The sequence below is a fragment of the Diaphorina citri genome, unplaced genomic scaffold, assembly GCF_000475195.1.
Source record: "Diaphorina citri unplaced genomic scaffold, Diaci psyllid genome assembly version 1.1 scaffold1665, whole genome shotgun sequence".
Taxonomy (NCBI): domain Eukaryota; kingdom Metazoa; phylum Arthropoda; class Insecta; order Hemiptera; family Psyllidae; genus Diaphorina; species Diaphorina citri.
This window is the reverse complement of record NW_007379091.1, coordinates 49,446-56,779: the sequence shown is the minus strand read 5'-3', so window position 1 is coordinate 56,779 and position 7,334 is coordinate 49,446.

Below are 7,334 nucleotides of genomic sequence, written 5' to 3'. Positions count from 1 at the left end.
TTTTTCCGTGTTTTTAGTATTTTCATAGTAATATTTATTGATTTCAAATGATTTTATCTTAGGTTTTAGGTGACTTATTAGTCCATACAATTGAGGTGTTAGATATTAGTAATCTCTTTAGAAGGTATTGCACAGACAAACATACGTTAATGTAGCTTGGTATTTTTGTTTTTCTTTTTGGGGTTTTAGTTTGATTTTTACCAATTGCTTCCGAAGAGTATATTCCTTGATTTGACATATTTCCATGTTCCCAACCTTATTAAACTCACCAATCTATATCCCTTTCTCCTATTTCTTGTGTGTGTTTGTGGCGTGTGTGTTTGCATGACTGCAAAGTTGCAACTATGTACGAGTAAGAGTACATTATTATTATAGTAAAAGTATTATAATTTTCAAAGTACAAGAAGCGCAACTACCAAGATGATATTTGACAAGAATCTTGGGATATTATTTTATTGTTGAAGAAGATATTTATGATTATTCATATAAATTACATTTCAAGAAGAGATTGTTATCATTCCTATTACAAGTCCACTGAAGAGGAAGTTGATATGATGAAGAGATTGTTATCATTCTTATTACAAGTCCACTGAAGAGGAAGTTGATATGAATATTATTGTAATGAAGATATGAAGTCATTAGTATAATGCACAAGGTATTTAAATACTGGTAATTGTACCTGTGAGATAAATCATGCTTACATGAGGATTTTGTAAAGTGCATTTATCAAAGTTGTTGAGAGCTGTTATGACTTTCAAAGAAGATGCAATGATGTCACCATTGTGAATTACTTTTGGCAAGCTGATTGTCATGAAGATATTATTACCAAATTGAAGAAGAAGAGTATGTTTTATCATTGATTAGATGATTTTGTGTCAAGAGAAGTTATTTTGAGATGTGCCGTTCTCTGAAGTTGCTTTGGGCAAATACGTTTGCCATACAGTACCCAAGACGGTACCAATGTTGTTGAGTATTCATGACGAAGTGGATTGACATTCCATCATTATGTATCAGTATTCTCCCTATATGTGTGAGGATTCAACGAAAATTTGTAAAATTTATGGAGAAACTTCGTGTTCTTTGGGCTCAAAAGAAAAGGGTTCAAATTATTGTTCATTTTTATGCTATCTCTATCTATTTAAAAAAAAAAAAAAAAAAAAACAATGTGTTCTTTCGTTTTGTTATTCAATTATTATTTTTCTCATTATTAATATTAATTCATTTTTCTTTTCTTTTCAGTTGCGTTATTTTTCGCATTATTAATATTAATTCATTTTTCTTTTCTTTTCAGTTGCGCAACTTTTTAACCTTGTATTACCAAATTGAAGAAGAAGAGTATGTTTTATCATTGATTAGATGATTTTGTCTCAAGAGAAGTTATTTTGAGATGTGCAGTTCTCTGAAGTTGCTTTGGGCATATACGTTTGCCATACAGTACCCGCGACGGTACCAATGTTGTTGAGTATTGATGACGAAGTGGATTGACATTCCATAATTATGTATCAGTATTCTCCCTATATGTGTGAGGATTCAACGAAACTTTGTAATATTTATGGAGAAAATTCGTGTTTTTTGGGCTCAAAAGAAAAGAGTTCAAATTATTGTTCATTTTCATGTTATCTCTATCTATGTAAAAAAAAAAAAAAAATGTGTTCTTTACTTTTGTTATTCAATTATTATTTTTCGCATTATTAATATTAATTCATTTTTCTTTTCTTTCAGTTGCGCAACTTTTTAAACTTTTTTTTTAATTATGTATCAGTATTCTCCCTATATGTGTGAGGATTCAACGAAAATTTGTAAAATTTATGGAGAAAATTCGTGTTCTCTGGGCTCAAAAGAAAAGAGTTCAAATTATTGTTCATTTTCATGTTATCTCTATCTATGTAAATAAGAAAAAAAAATGTGTTCTTTCGTTTTGTTATTCAATTATTATTTTTCGCATTACTAATATTAATTCATTTTTCATTTCCTTTCAGTTGCGCAACTTTTTTTAACCTTGTTTTTTTAAAAAAAAAAAAAAAAAAAAAAAAATGTGTTCTTTCGTTTTGTTATTCAATTATTATTTTTTCGCATTATTAATATTAATTCATTTTTCTTTTCTTTTCAGTTGCGCAACTTTTTAACCTTTTTTTAAATTTGTAGTGGATGTGACTGGCTTTGCAATTATGATGGTACCTTCAACTTCTTTTGGAGACTGCAGCTCCAAATAGAAAGTGTGGTGTGCTTAGTTAATATAATTGCGAGAAACTTTTCTTTTCTGACACGATTCGCAAGACTTTACGTAATTGGTTATATCATTTAACATAGTAGGCCAATAATATTTCAATTATTATTTTTCGCATTATTAATATTAATTCATTTTTCATTTCTTTTCAGTTGCGCAACTTTTTTTTAACCTTGTTTCTTTAAATTTGTAGTGGATGAGACTGGCTTTGCAATTATGACGGTACCTTCAACTTCTTTTGGAGACTGCAGCTCCAAATAGAAAGTGTGGTGTGCATAGTTAATACATAGTTACTTTCCCGACTGCAGCTCCAAATAGAAAGTGTGGTGTGCTTAGTTAATACATAGTTACTTTCTTCTATTTTGTGATTTTTCATTTTACCAATCTCATCCAATTCAAATTTCCGATTTATTTTGTTTTTGTGTTTATTTGATTTTACTTTGTTTCTTTTATTTTGCTTGGTTATTTTTGGGTTCTTTTGTTTTATTTTGTTCGTATACTAATTTAATGTTATGTTTTTGTGTTGATTTGTAGTGGATGAGACTGGCTTTGCATTTATGACGGTACCTTCAACTTCTTTTGGAGACTGCAGCTCCAAATAGAAAGTGTGGTGTACTTAGTTAATACGTAGTTTATACTTTCTTCCATTTTGTGATTTTTCATTTTACCAATCTCATCCAATTCAAATTTCCGATTTACACGATTCATATTTTATCTGGTGATCAAAGATGACCAAAGGGAAAAGCCAAATTTAAACATTCTAAAATCAGCCCTGATGAAGTTACGAACCTTTACCAAAGATAACAACATCACTAAGTTGGGACTACCAAAGTTATGTAGTGGTCTTACTTTGTTTCTTTTATTTTGCTTGGTTATTTTTGGGTTCTTTTGTTTTATTATTTTGTTCGTATACTAATTTGATGTTATGTTTTCGTGTTTTAGGTTGTTTCCTTAGAGGAGTTTGTGCTTTGTTTTTCAATTTTACCCTGATGAAGTTACGGACCTTTACCAAAGATAACAACATCACTAAGTTGGGACTACCAAAGTTATGTAGTGGTCCCAATACTTTGGATTGGAAGGTAGTAAAGAGGCTGATTAGCAATATTTTCATAGACAGCAATATGGGAGAGAGTGAGAGACCAAGAGAGTGAGAGAAAGAGAGTGAAATTCTTCGTACTGCCACATTATGCCCTCATGTATTGACATGGGCATTGCCTATGTATGTTGTCATCATGCCTTCATGTATTGACATGGGCATCGATTGCATTTATTTATGTTTGTTTACTTGCCTTCAACAATCATTTGATCGGACCGTTACTGGACCGTGACCGGACCTTGACTGGCACTATAGTGTGAATCAGGCTTTATCGTCTCGAAATCCTGGAGACAACGATAGGAGAGGAGAAAGCCTATACCTACATACCTACTAAAGGCACTTCTCATTCTTAAAGTTAATATCGTGGCGAAAAAAAAAAGTTGTAATAAAATTTAGGGCCACCCTGTATACCTAATGGTACATGTGGTGGAAAACAGTAAAACACATTAGGTCCTCAGGACATACAAACATACAATCTGTGTCTATCTCTCTCACTCTCTCCCTGTCCTTTCCATCTCTTTCTCTCTCCCTTTACTCTCTCTGCCTTTCTCTCTCTCTCTCCCTGTGCTTTCCATCTCTCTCTCTCTCTCTCTCTACCTCTATCGATTGTAAGTACCTACATGATGAAAGCTGAAAAAATGCTGCGTACAGTATTTTTTTGTCACCCTGTACTACATGTATACCTTCAAACTAGGATAAGTATATAAAGCACATAGTTCTACCTCAGGTAGCTCAGGGACGCAAATCGGATGATAAATTTCAGAAATGGAACCCAAATCGGACGGACGGAACTCGGATATCACAGTCGGGACTCAAGTCAGATCCCCCCTACATGGGTACGTAGTTCGTCGTAAATATGGGTGGGTAAGTAATAAGTATACAGTGTATAAAATTTATTAGATAGGTGTACATCAATAAGTATAAAGGTATATTTGTGTATTACGTTCATTTTATAAATGTATACGTCACGTGTGATGGCTTTAAATGCTATGTAGGTGACAGCCGTATACAAGGTGTATCAACTGGATCATGTCCTCCCCACATACACAACAGGTCACTTTCTGCTGTTCTCGATTGGAAACAGTACCTGCATGGGGAGCATAAATTGTATCTTCTGGCCAATTTAGTGAGAGGTATAGTACGGACATGCTACGACACAGACCACACGAGTCTAATGTAGCAGTTGTCAACTTGTCAAACATACGCATTCCATTTTGAAAAAAAAAAAAAAAAAAATGACCACCCTGTATACAAGAGGCCTATGTGACCTACTTACAACCCTGATTGGGCTGATTGCCTTTCTTTCAGCCGCTATATGACTGTGGTGTGTCCATGTACATATATACATACGTATGTTTATGTAATGTGTACATAACGTACATCACGTGTGAATACTCGTAAAATGTACTCACGGCCCCTCCCTCCTCCCCTCCTTATACTCCCCTTTTCTCTTTCCCCTCCCTCATCATACACTCCCCCCTTTACAAAGTTTTACGAGGTTTTACCTCTCTCTCTCTCTCCCTCTCTCTCTCCCTTGTATAGCACTCGCATACCGTGTACATACCTAGGTACTTGGTTTATTTCTCGCTCTCCCTCCTCCCCCTCACGGTTAGACAAGCTTTGGTGCTGTGTAGTGCTGTTATTAATAGCTCACCCTTAACCCTTGAGGATACATTTAATAAAATAAATTGTTTTTAAAAGGATATTACGACTCCTTGAAAAGGGTACGTTGAGCTGGTCCGGCCATATTGGAATTTCAGTGTCTTTATGAGCCTATAATACTGATCTTCTTTTGAGGATACATTAGAACAGAATATATGTACATAACAAACTAGATTTTACTTTGTTTCTTTTATTTTGCTTGGTTATTTTTGGGTTCTTTTGTTTTATTTTGTTCGTATACTAATTTGATGTTATGTTTTCGTGTTTTAGGTTGTTTCCTTAGAGGAGTCTGTACTTTGGTTTTCAATTTTGTCTTTAAATACCTATATTCTTTTATTAGGGGATGGCTCAGACAGAGAGAGCGAGAGACCAAGAATCCCATCAGGATAAAATCCGCCCCGGGCGGGAATCGAACCCGCGGCCTAGCGCTTACAAGGCAGACGCGCTACCAACTATGCTAACTATAGGCTGGCAAAAAGAGGTTTGATAGAGGGAACTGTAACCGAGGTCTTACTATTTCGAAATCGAAGAGAGTAAGATAGGATTCGAGAAAGCCAGTCGTTAAAGCTGTGTCCACACATAGTCGACGCCGTCGATCGATCAATGTCGACTGAGACAACACTGCCTCGACAACATGGATTCGCCTCTTTACCTCGTCGACGGACGGCACGCGGCGTCGGCTATGTGTGCTTTAGGATAAAGTTCGCTCCGGGGAGATCAAACTCGCGACCAAGCGCTTACAAGACAGGAGCGAAGCCAATTAGACTGCCGGAGTGGCGGACTTTACTTTTATTCTCTAGTTGTCATTGGATTTAGTCTGACCCTGTAGTAGCGTAACATTTATAATTGCATGGTGACAAGAAATGTTCAATAGAAATATTAATTAACCCTTGTCCCAGAAGTATCGTGCTCGTAACCCATTCATTTCAACCTTGTTATTACTTTCTATTACCTCCTAATGTTTAATATTATAACTTATTAGAATAAAGTGTAAATTATGACAAAATAAAATGGCATAACACGAATAATTTCCTAATAAATTTACAAATACCGTAATCATAGGCACTAAGGTACTGTACATAGTGTACATAGGTAGGTCATAGGAAAAAAAAAAGGGAAAAAAAGAAACAAAAAACGACTCACTCTCTTTTAGTAGGTACAACTTCTACCCCCCCTCCTCTCTCTCTCTCTCTCTTAGTAGGTACAACTTCTACCCCCTTTATATCTCTCTCTCTCCCTCTCCCCCTTTTGTACATACAAAGGTAGGTACTTACTTACCTTGTTTCTCTTTCTCCCTCCCTCCCACTCTTAATAGTAGGTACCTCCACCCCCTTTCTCTCTCACACATTTTCACCTTTCTGCGCAATTAATGGCACAGGTACCTACTTTTTTTAGCTATAAAAAAATACCCCTCTCTCTCTCTCTCTCTCTCTCTCTCTCTCTCCTTCGATGCCTATTCGTGTGTTATTAAATTTCCTATTGATATTATTCACTCTCTCTCTCTCTCTCACTCCCTTCCTCTCTCTCTCAATTTTTCTATTTATCCTATTAACTAACTATACTGGGTTAATAGGTATTAGGTACAACCTCTCCTCTCCTCTCTCTTTCTCTCTCTCTTCCTCTTTTTCTCTCTCTCTCTCTCTCTCTCTCTCTCTCTCTCTCTCTTCCTCTTTCTCTCTCTCTCTCTCTCTTTCCCTATCCATTCATTTTCACTTTTTGTGTGTGCAATTAATGCCATTTTTCAAAGCTATACAAATGTACCCTTCTCTCTCTCCATTTGCATTGTTTGCGCTATCAATGCTTTTTTCATAATAGCTATAAAAATGTACCTACCTATACATACCATATCTATATCTCCCTCCTCCTCTTTCTCTCCATTTGCATTTTTCGCACAATCAATGCTCTTTTTTTCATAATAGCTATAAAAATGTACATACCATATATTTATCTATGTATTATCTATATCCTCTCTCTCTCTCTCTCTCTCTCTCTCTCTCTCTCTCTGTGTGTCTTTCCCTCACTCTCTTTCCCTCTCCCAGTCTTTCTCTCCTTCCTTCCCTCTCTCTCTCCCTCCCTCTTTCTCTCTCTCTCCATCTCTCCCTCAGTCCCCCCTTACCTCTCTCTCTCTCTCTCACTCTCTCTCTCTCTCTCTTCCTCCCTCTCCCTTGTATAGCACTCATACCGTGTACATACCTAGGTACTTAGTTTATTTCTCGCTCTCCCTCCTCCCCCTCTCTCTCTCTTAGTAGGTACAACTTCTACCCCCTCCTCTCTCTCTCTCTCTTTTAGTAGGTACAACTTCTACCCCCTCCCCTCTCTCTCTCTCTCTCTTAAGATCGGACGAGCGGT